This window comes from Peromyscus californicus, unplaced genomic scaffold (assembly GCF_007827085.1).
Source record: "Peromyscus californicus insignis strain IS unplaced genomic scaffold, ASM782708v3 Scaffold_18__1_contigs__length_77618521, whole genome shotgun sequence".
NCBI lineage: Eukaryota > Metazoa > Chordata > Mammalia > Rodentia > Cricetidae > Peromyscus > Peromyscus californicus.
In genome coordinates, this window is record NW_026294480.1 from 57,444,873 (window position 1) to 57,455,576 (window position 10,704).

General features: G+C 41.4%; 1 long non-coding RNA gene across 1 annotated transcript in view; it reads left to right on the top strand.

Annotated features, from left to right (window-relative positions):
- LOC128113670 (uncharacterized) overlaps positions 1-10,202 on the top strand; it is a 131,420-nt gene extending 121,218 nt beyond the window's left edge. The window contains exons 4-5 of the long non-coding RNA XR_008219584.1: positions 4,240-4,408; positions 9,829-10,202. This is a non-coding gene — a long non-coding RNA (uncharacterized LOC128113670). The remainder of the gene's footprint in view (positions 1-4,239; positions 4,409-9,828) is intronic.
- Positions 10,203-10,704: the final 502 nt, after the last annotated feature.

A 10,704-nucleotide genomic window follows, 5' to 3' on the forward strand; every position in this document is an offset into this window, starting at 1 on the left:
TGAGATTCCTTTCTCCTTCTACCCCAAATTCTGTATTCTGAACAAATTCAGAGTTATATATAAATGTGGAAAGTCGCAGGACCTCTCCTCTTTGTACTGTTATTTTTGGAGATTGAGAAATTACTCACGTATTGAAGCCCTGTTATCTATACACAGTTATATAGAATATGTAGTATATAAGGAAACCTGCCCCCAAACTTCATGCTACTTCTGTATTCATTCACTTAAAGCATTCTGCAATGGGCATTTTGAAATAACCATACATTAGGAGAATTATGAACAGGGATCAGGTAACCATCAGAATGATGTCTGTGTCAAGTGCAAAATGACAGTTTCTTCAGAGGGAGCTGTGTATATTTTTATCTCATATTTTTACCCTATCAGTAGAACAAAACGGGATGAATTTTAACTGAAATGGTTGAAATGTTTTCTGAATTCTCTTCCATTTCTGAGAGTAGGAGCTTGTTGCTCTCTGAAGCATTCATAAAACCTGTTGCCATCTTTATCTAATAAGAACTTTGTTTGATGGGATTTTGAGAGCAGCAGAAAGCTGGGACAGAGGATGAACTTGAGGATGAGGGTCTGGTTGTTCTTGAAGATAAAAGCTCTATGTGATTTTCCTGTGTTCCATTTCCATTATTGCTGTCCGCTCTGGGGACCTGGGGTGAAAAGCCTATGTGAGAATTAGGAACGGCTCCTTATTGAAGACCAAGACCCAGGCCTGTCAACCTGAAGAAAAAAGGATGAGAAGTATATCGCATTTCTCATCATGCCAATCTTCCAGGTCACTGGGGATGCTTTTAATTAAACCCCAGTAAGGTCTTATAGAGGTGTGGAGAACTTCGGGTTTCCCTGACATGGAAGTAAAGAGTGTGTTTCTTTGCATGCCATGTCAAACTTCCTCCCACAACAGTATGCACGGCCTTCGTACTTTGGCCGACCTCACAAACATCTCACCCCAGCTAGTAAAATACAGACCTTACTTATACTGGCAAGCAAAATTTGTCTGTGAACTATTGTGTGTGGACTTTTAATCCAGTGTGAAAGTGGAACCGTCTTCTTCCTGGAGGCCGGGGATTGTTTCGTCTTCAGCTTGCTCTCCTGGGCCATGCATTTCTGAGATTCCATACATTTTGTGGTCCGTCTTTCTTAGGGAGAAGCTAGAAGAGTGTTCCCAGTTTTCTTTAAGCAAAGGCTTAGGCTTGTGCCCTAGGTATGTCCAAACCCAGGATGCCTTCTTGACAAGCTCTGATTCAGAAGACAGCACGGGAAAGCAGAGTCAGGTACTGATGAAGGTAAGAAAAGATGTGGTGGAGGCGAAGGTCTAGATTTCTATCAGTGGTGGAGTGCCAGTGCTCACTGTTGGTGATCCTAAGTGCCTGCTCTAAGCCTGTCACTGTGATCCTCCCAGAGATCTTGGACGTGACATCACCAGCACTAGTTAACCATAGAGTCTGGAGGTCTGTACAGACAGACAGGAAGTGATAGAGCTGGGCAGAAAGAGGAAGTGATGTAGCTGGGCAGAGAGAGGAAGTGAGATGGCAGGGTACAGAAAGGACGTAGGCATGAGTATACAGGAAGTGGCTCTTTCTTTGGCTGAGGATTTCCTAGTAGTAAGAACGTGGCTGGCTTCTTTCTGCTTCTCTGATCTCTCAGTTTTCAACCCAATATCTGGCTCTGGGTTTTTTATTAATAAGACTGTTTAGCAATTTGTCTTACAGGGCCCTTAAGCAGATCAAGCTGCACAACTGTCTCACTTATGCAGAGAGCCTAGTCCAGTCCCATACAGGCTCCATAGCTGTTGGTCTAAAGGTCATGAGTTCCCACTAGTTTGGTTTCATTGACTCTGTAGGTTTCTGCATCATGATCTTGATGCCCCTTGCTCATAGAATCCCTCTTCTCTCTCTTTGACTGGACTCCTGGGGCTCAGCCTGGTGCTTGGCTGTGAATCTCTGCATCTGCTTCCATCAGTTACTGGATGAAGGCTCTATGATGACAGTTAGGTTATTCTCCAACCTAATTACTGGGGTAAGTCATTCAGGCATCCTCTCCACTATTGCTAGTAGTCTAAGCTGGGGTCATCCTTGTGGATTCCTGAGAACTTCCCTAGCAATGGGTTTCTCCCTATCCCCATGATGTCTCCCTCTATCATGGTATCTCTTTCATTGCTCTCCCACTCCATCCCTGTTCCAGCTCGATCATCTCACTTCCTTATGTTCTCATCCCCCATCCCCTACCCTCTATTGCCCCTTCATCCCCAGTTTACTCATGGAGATCTCATCTATTTCCCCTTCCCAGGGCGATTCATGTGTCCCTCTTATGGTCATTCTTGTTAGCTAGCTGTGGGTTGTAGTCTGGTTATCCTTTGCTTTACATCAGGTATCCACTTATGAGTGAGTACGTACTATGTTTTTCCTTCTGAGTCTTGGTTACCTCACTCAGGATGATATTTTCTAGTTCCATCCATTTGACTGCAAATTTCATGATGTCATTGTTTTTTTTACACCTGAGTAATACTGCATTGTGTAGACATCACCTATTTTCACAGATTCCTTCTGATTGAATTGTCTTGCATTCTTGTTTACAACTAAGAATACACTGAGAGATGCTGGTGGAGTTTTCTTTTTATAAGACATTTTTTATTCAGCACTACAATTTTATAACTTTGTTAGACACTTGCATTTGATTTTAATCACCTTATTCTTCTTATTTAACTTCGAATGTTTAAAATCTGTCTGAAATGGTACAAACAATTTTTAAGATTCTTATTACATTTATTTATGATTGTGTTCATATGCACTATGGTTGCATGTTGAGGTAAAGGGACAAATTATGAAAATTTGTTCTCTACTTCCATCATGTGGGTCCCAGGCATCACACTCAAGTCATCACACTGGTTGCAGTTGCCTGGGAAAGGGAAAGGTACCTTGTCTCAGAAAGGTTCTGAGACTTCTGGCCAGCCCTAAGTAACTTTTCAATACTTCTGTTTTACCCTTCAAGCAATTCAGAAAAGGGAGGCAGATATACCCCAGGTGTCTGTGAGCTTTGTTGACCAAAACATACATTAAATGAGATGAGGAAGAGGAGGAGGGAGGGGGGAGATGGGGGAGAAGGAGGGAGGGAGGAGGAGGAAAAGGGGGAGGAGGGAGAGGAGGAGCAGGAGGAACTAGCAACAATAAAAGGCTGGAGTTGAGGAAGAGCCTGAGATGTGCTGACATAAACATACGATGAGGTGACAATCCTCACTCTACACTACTGTGTTGTCTACTGAACAATAATAATAGCAAGTCTCACTGTGGAAGAGCATGGAAGGAAAATGAACAGCACTGTGAACAGGGGCTGGAGGAGATTCTGAATCTCCAGGTGAGGCCCTTCTCACTGCTCAGTTCCTGGATGACTTAGAAGCTGTGCTTTAACAGGGACCCCCCCTCCCCAGTGTGAAGGAGCCCCTTCCAAAGGTGAGCGTGGCAAACAAACTGAGCATGAACCAGCACCCTGGGCAGAGAAAAGAATAAACAATCTGCACATCCGACGTGCTGTGTGAACAGCGGGCTGTGCCGGGGGGTTGTGCTGTACCGTAGTCATGGCACTGGGCATTGCTAATTTAGGTCTCAACAAAGGGCCCGCTCTTCACTTTCCTTTGCCAGTCCCTCATAGAGAAGACATGTTTGTGCCTAGGCAGGAACTGGCTCAAGATATCCAGAAGGTTGGAACGAACCTACCCTCTTTTAATAATCACTGTCCTGGAAACATCAACATGTTTTAACTGTTGCCTTTCCTATTTGAAAGTGATTTTAAGATCAAATACAACTAAATTCAAAGCATGGTGTACTGATGAATAATCAAAGGAACATCACAGAAAGCTATTTATCTTCCTTTTTTTCCTCAAAAATATCAGATCTGAAAGAAAAATGTTAAAAGGGAAATGAATCTTGTAGCTTATTGCTGTCTTTGGTGTGTGGTTTGTTTTTGTTATTGCTGGTAGACTTATTTAATATTACACTTTCAACGTCACCAGGGAAAGAAAAATCTCTGCCTTTTGGCTCTCCAGAATTGTGGCGTGCAACACAAAGACATGACTTTGAGCAGAACCTAAACACTGATCTGAGTTTTTAGTGTGGGTAACGTCAGACAGTAAGGAACAGTGATGGTTTTTAAAATGTCATAATACCCTTGCCCGACAGAGTTTTCCCTGAATACGTTACTCAACTAACTATGAAGAATAAAAAATCTTTTTAGATGTTCCACCTGAAATTCTCTGGGCTAGACTACTGACAAGGCAAGAGACGGCAGCAGGCCAGAAAACTTTAGCATTCCAAGACAAGAAGAGTTCTTGTCCCCGCCCTTCATGTGTGAAGACAGAATGTGTGCAGCTGGGCACACTAAGCGTCGTGACTACACCTATCAGGTAACTGTCTCTGCATTGTGAGTCAAAAAGTATTCTCTGCATTTAAAATAAATATCTCATTTTGATTAATAGCACAGAGAAATAGGAAGTAATCTACAGCCTCAGATTCTTAACTCATTGTGTCTGATTGCATGGAGTGACTGTAGTGGAGGCGGTACTGCACACACAGTGTCATGCCCTAGAGTTTTTCTCCTAATACAATTTCATGATCTCCTTGTTGTTAGAAGCTCTTTGCTAGTAACATGTTAACAGATGTGTATTTTGTCACTCAGGCACACCATGTGTTCTGAGCTGCTCTTCTATTCATAGATGTTTAACATGTTACCGTTTCATGCTGTTGTAACACAGCACTGTCTTGGACAGGTTTATGGTTGCACTTCCTGTTCCGGAGGTTCCACCTCAGTGGTGGAATTTTGTTTACTCTAATAAAGCTTGCCTGAAGATCAGAGGACAGAGCCAGCCACAGAGTTAAACACAGAGGTCAGACAGTGGTGACACACACCTTTAATCCTAGCACTCGAGAGGCAGAGAGATCTGTCTGGATCTCTGTGAGTCCAAGGCCACACTGGGCTGCATGAGATTGATCCAGTCTAGGAGAGAAACAGAGCCAGGCAGTGGTGGCACATACCTTTAACCCCAGTATTTGGAAAGCACACAGGCCATTAATCCCAGCACTAGGAAGGTTGAGATAGGAAGTGAAATGGCTGGGCGGAGAAAGGCATAGAAGGTGTGAGGAGACAGGAACAAGAGACCTTTTTGGCTGAGGACTCAGAGGCTTTCAGTTTGAGGATTCATGGAGACAGGATCAGCTGAGTGAGGAGTTGACGAGGTGAGAAGTGGCTGTGGCTTGTTCTTTTGTCTTTCTGATCTTTCAGCATTTACCCCAATATCTGGCTCTGGGTTTTATTATAAGATCATTTAGGATTCCAGCAACATCATGGGCTCTGAAAGGGGGCATTACTGCACTCAACAGTAGACTGCAAATTTCCTCCTCAGCCACCCTAAATGATGCAGCCCATTTGAGTCACAATCAGGGGACAAACTGAAGTGTCCATAGCCAGTGCTCTGCCTGGTCTCATTTTATTCACTCCTTTCTGATTTCAAAAATGACCAAATTGTGGCTCACATGGAAGGATGCAGCATCAAAGAGCCACACACAGCACTCCGGGTTAGTTGAGGACCTGGTCACTCTTGTTACTAAGTGACCCTTAAAATACAGAAGAAGGTGGGAAGAGGGTAAAGGGGGCAGACAGCAGGATACAAGCAATCCAATAGGGGAAATGGAAAATGGGGGGCTCTTTAGGGAGGGGTAGGGATCAAATATAAAAGGAGGGGGGAGGTGGGTAAAATAACAATAAGGATATCTAAAAAAAGCCACAAGAAATCATATGATTAACTATTAAGAAAAAAAACCAACCAACCATCAAACCCTATAATACATATAATGTCAAAATATATGTAGTTTTAATGAATTTTTTTCACCTGGGCTAATGGTACTCCTTCCAAGAGTCAAAGACTACCTACCAAAACCCCCAATACCAGACACAAGAAGCCCTCTTTTGGGTTGTTGACCAGGGCTGTCTAAAAGACTCCCCAAACATACAGACTATTACTATTGCCCTTGGTTGCCCCCAGAGGTGGAAGGTAAGTCCCTATTGCTGAAGACACCATGTACTTCAGAAACAGGACCCAGAGATCTCTGAGCTAGAATTGACCTGAATGACCCCTTCCTGAGGAATAGTTTTCATGGTGCTAGAAAGTTCCATGCAAGCTTCTGAAGAAGGAAGCCAACCAACAATCCTACCCAGCTGTGTTGTCTATGAACCACAACAATGACCAGCATGGCACAATGACCCTAAAGGTGCTGCAGTGGCACACAGACCTTGGCAGTAACCAACAACGCTCTAATAGGACTTAAGACTCACTCAACAAGAGAGAAATCATGCCTGGTACTGGAAACCTAGACAACTTCTCAGGGCTGGGGAAATCACGGTTATTGGAGGGGAATCTACAACTAAATTAGCATAATCTATAACAACAATGTATAGACCCTTATACCCACAGGTAAGTGTAATCTTCAGCCTTCATCAAGGAAGCTTCTCATTGTAACAGGTGATGGAGACCATCACAGAAAACCACAACTAGTCAAAAAGCAGAGTTGTGGAGTCCAGTCCCAGTGGATACATCTACAAAACACTCCCATACTTAAGACTCAGGGAACATTGTGGAAGAAGAGGTGTGTGTCAGGATGATTGTGAGTGCCAGAGGAGCAGGGACTGTGCTTTGAGATTGTGTCTCCTAGTAATGTCAGCAAGGCTACACCCATAAAACTTCACCAACATGACTACTCAAACATGAGCTAAACAAGGATGATGCCAATAGATACACCAAAGTGGACTGGGGAAAACCAATGAGCTATCAACCCTATACAAAGAACTATAGCTGAGGAAATTTGGGAGCAGGAGAGGTGGTCTTCTCCAGGAAAGAACACACCAATTGGTTGTCCAGTGCCAATCAGCCCTGAAAACATACTTACAAGTAATAGTACATGGACTGAGCAGGTTATATTTAGGAATAACTATGTATATGCACGTATGTATATACATGCAATCACAATGAGTAAAATGGGACATGAATTTGAAGGAGAGTGAGGAGGGGAATATTGGAGGAAAGATAGGAAGAAATGTAATTATAGTATCAAAAAATAAAATAAAAAATTGTGTAACAAAAACAGCGAAGAATTTTACTGTCAAAGAAAATGGTACCAGAGATAGTTGGCCTCAACTGTCAAGAAGCTGGGGTCTAGGATCACTTGAGAGACAAGCTGCTAGGCATGCCTGTGGGAGATTATAGATTGATTATAGATTGATAGGTTTAACTGAGGTAGGAGGAACTGCCCAGTGTGGGAGGTGCCATTCCCTGAGCTAGGATCCTGGGTTGTGTAAAAAGGATAAAGCAAGCTGAACACAAGCATTCATCACTCCCTGCTTCCTGACTGCGGAAGCAATGTGACCGGCTGCCTCCCGCTCCTGCTGCTGTGACTCCCCTGGTGTGACAGACTGTAACCGCAGACTGAGAGCCAAAATAAACCCTTTCTCCTTCAAGTTGCGTTTGTCAGCGTATTTCATCAGAGCTACAGGTAAAGTAACTAAGACAGTGCCTTCTGTAATCAACAGGCATGTACAGTCTGATGAAGTCCCATAGTTAGATGTTCCTTTTGCTGTTGGGCACCGAATGTTTCAGAAACCAAGTACAACTCACTTCCAGCATCATGGAAGGCTTATATTTGACCTTATTTGGGCTTCTTTCCTTAAGAAATAATTGTCATTCTATTGATTTTTTTATTGATTTAAGCCCCTAAAGAAAAAAAAATATGGTGTCAATTCATAAATAATTTCACTTAAAACATTTTAATAAGGAACAACATATTATGAACTTAAATTATATTTTGCTGCATATTGGTGAAATTAAATACTTGTTTATAACTCTTTATAGTTCCTCTGTTGTAGTTTAGAATTTCACATTATTTTGTTTATTCATTTACCTAATGGGGCCTTATTTTTCCCTTAGTGATTTGTGTAAAAGTGGGGCTATTTAGGTTATCAGTTTTTCTCAGATTTGTTGCAAATGTTTTCAACTTTCTTTCTGGCTTTGCCCTTTTCTTGCCATGTAATATAAACAAATTTTCCAAAGTATCTTTGGAAGCACCCATGCCATGAATTACAATATTTATGTTCATTTACCTTTGATATTGAACTTAGAAATTTCTCACTGATCAATAGGTTTGAAAAATAGTTACTTCATTTTTAATCTAGCATTTAATGATTTTATAATGAACATTTGAAACTTATTTTGGTAAAAACTAATGAAACAAGGAGATGGACTCACTTTTCTCCCTCAAAGAACTAACCTATTGGTTCTTCCTTATTTGAGCAGTTCATCTTTGTACCGTCCTTGTGTTTTCATGCCTGTTTTGGCCAAATATTATACTGCATTGGTATTGCAAACTGTTTTAGGCTAGTATCAAATGGAGTTAATTATTGCATCTTTATGTTTAGGGGAGAACATATTCATGCTTTTACCACCCCACCCCCAAGGCCTGAACAACTCAGGCCTAATTCTTTTTGATCTGAGCACTCTTCTACTCAGTGCAATAGTATCTCCCCAAATTCCTTTGAGCTTGTGCCTTGTTAAACCATAACTTTGGAAAGATGATGTGCTGGTTGCTGTAATAGACTACAAAGCAACTTAAAGAAGAAAGATTTCTTTGACTTAGCGTTTGAAGGGATACAGCCTTCATGGTAGGGAAGGCATCCTGGCAAGAGGGTGAGCTGCTGGTCACATTGTGTCCTTAGTCAGGAAGCAAGAGCAGACAGGAAGTGGGACCAGGCTAAAACACTTCAAGTACCCAGTCCAACCTCTGACCCACTTCCACCGGAGAAGTTCTATCTAGAGCCCACCCCTCAGCAGGGACCAAGTGTTCACACATATGAGCTTACAGGGGACATTTCACATTCAAATTACAGTAGATATCTTCAAATATTCACATTTCCGTTTAAGAATATATGTTTCCATATACCCAACTTTTAAATCTTTTGGTAAAATTCTATGATTTTGTTTGTGTGGTTCTCACGGTTTTGTTGTTAAATTTATTCTACCCACTTGAAAATTTCTCCTGTTTTTATAAATGGGTTTCCCCCCATTATATCCCATAATGGATTATTGTCTATCTGTTGTTTAGGTCTGAATCTGGGGATATTTATCTGTAGTCAACCATTTCCTTCATTAACTTTCTCATGATGTTTATACATATGCAACCTTGATAATAATCATGATTTTTCTCACCTTTTTCTACTGTTATAATCTCAAATCTTTGGTCCATACTTTTATTCCATTATCTAGTTTTTTTTTAACAACGCTGTTCATTTATTCCAGTCTTATTTTAAGGGGGATACCTTCAATGTTAAATAAAGATAATATTGCATATTTATCTTCTTGAGAATTGTACTTTTCGAGATGTTTTCCTTTTTTTTCCTTTTTTTTCTTTGTGTGTGTGTGTGGGGGGGCATGTGCATATGAGTGCAGGACTTGTGGATAGATGCTGAAGAAGGCACTGGGTCCTCTGGAGCTGGAGTTACAGGCAATTGGGAACTGCTAAACATGAGTGCTAGGAACTAAACTCTGGTCCTCTGGAAGAACAAGAGATGCTCTTACCTGCTGAGCTGATTACAGCCCCTCAAGTTCCTTTTTTTAAATTCTCAAGTATTGAGAGTTATGATATTTTCATACATTCATATTGTACAGTTTGATCAGATCCACCTCCCCGCATCCTCTCTTGAGCCTCATTCTTGCTGGTTCCCTTCATCTTTCCCAATCCTCCCACTTATGCTTTTATGTTATTATTATTTTTTTTTATTTAGATTCTACACATGAGGGAAAATAGGAGAAATTTGTCTTATTTCACTTCATCTGATCTGCAGATCCACCCACTGTTGGGAGCCAGGCCAACCCAAAGCTTTCTCAGAGACTCTGAGGAAAGAAGAGAACCCAAGTTCTGGGTCTTTGCCCAAGGGTGGGCTTGGCAAGGTCTGGGCCTCAAAGTTCCTAGGAACGTGACTTTCCCCCCGAAGAAGAGACTGGAATTATCAGTCCTGAGTTTCTGAGCACTCAGTCTGGGATGCACTTGAGACGTCCTGTGCTCCCTTTGTGCAATGTGACTTGACTAGCTTCCTGCTGACGTCACCCTGTTGTACAATGGCTTCTGCTGACTCTTCCCTACGCCTCGCAAACTGTATATAAGATGCTGTACTTCTTAATAAACTTGTTTGTGCAAGACCTCTTGACCTCAGCTTTCCTGTTTTCTTTATTACTCCTCATCCCCTGGTTCTTTCTCAGGAACCTGTCACTGAAGAATGACCTGCTGGTCCAGGTCAAACCACTTTTCTGCCAAGTGCATAATTTTGTTCTAAATTTCTAAAGAACCCTGTGTTGATGTGAAATATTAGATTAACCTTTCAACATATAATGAGATACAGCTAAAAGATTTTCTTAAGTGGCCATAATATTCTTGTTAATACATTTCCTAATATTCAAGTATACTTTCATCCCAGTTAAAACTGCAAGCTTATAGTGTGCCAAGTTCAATTTGCTTCTGTCTTATTCTGGGTTTTGGAATGTGTATTCACAACCAAAATTGCTCTGTAGTTTAGGAATCTGCTTTATCCTTCAAAATAATTAACATAGGAGAAATTACTTCCTTATAAAAGGAATTGTTTCCTGACAAAATAACGCTATGT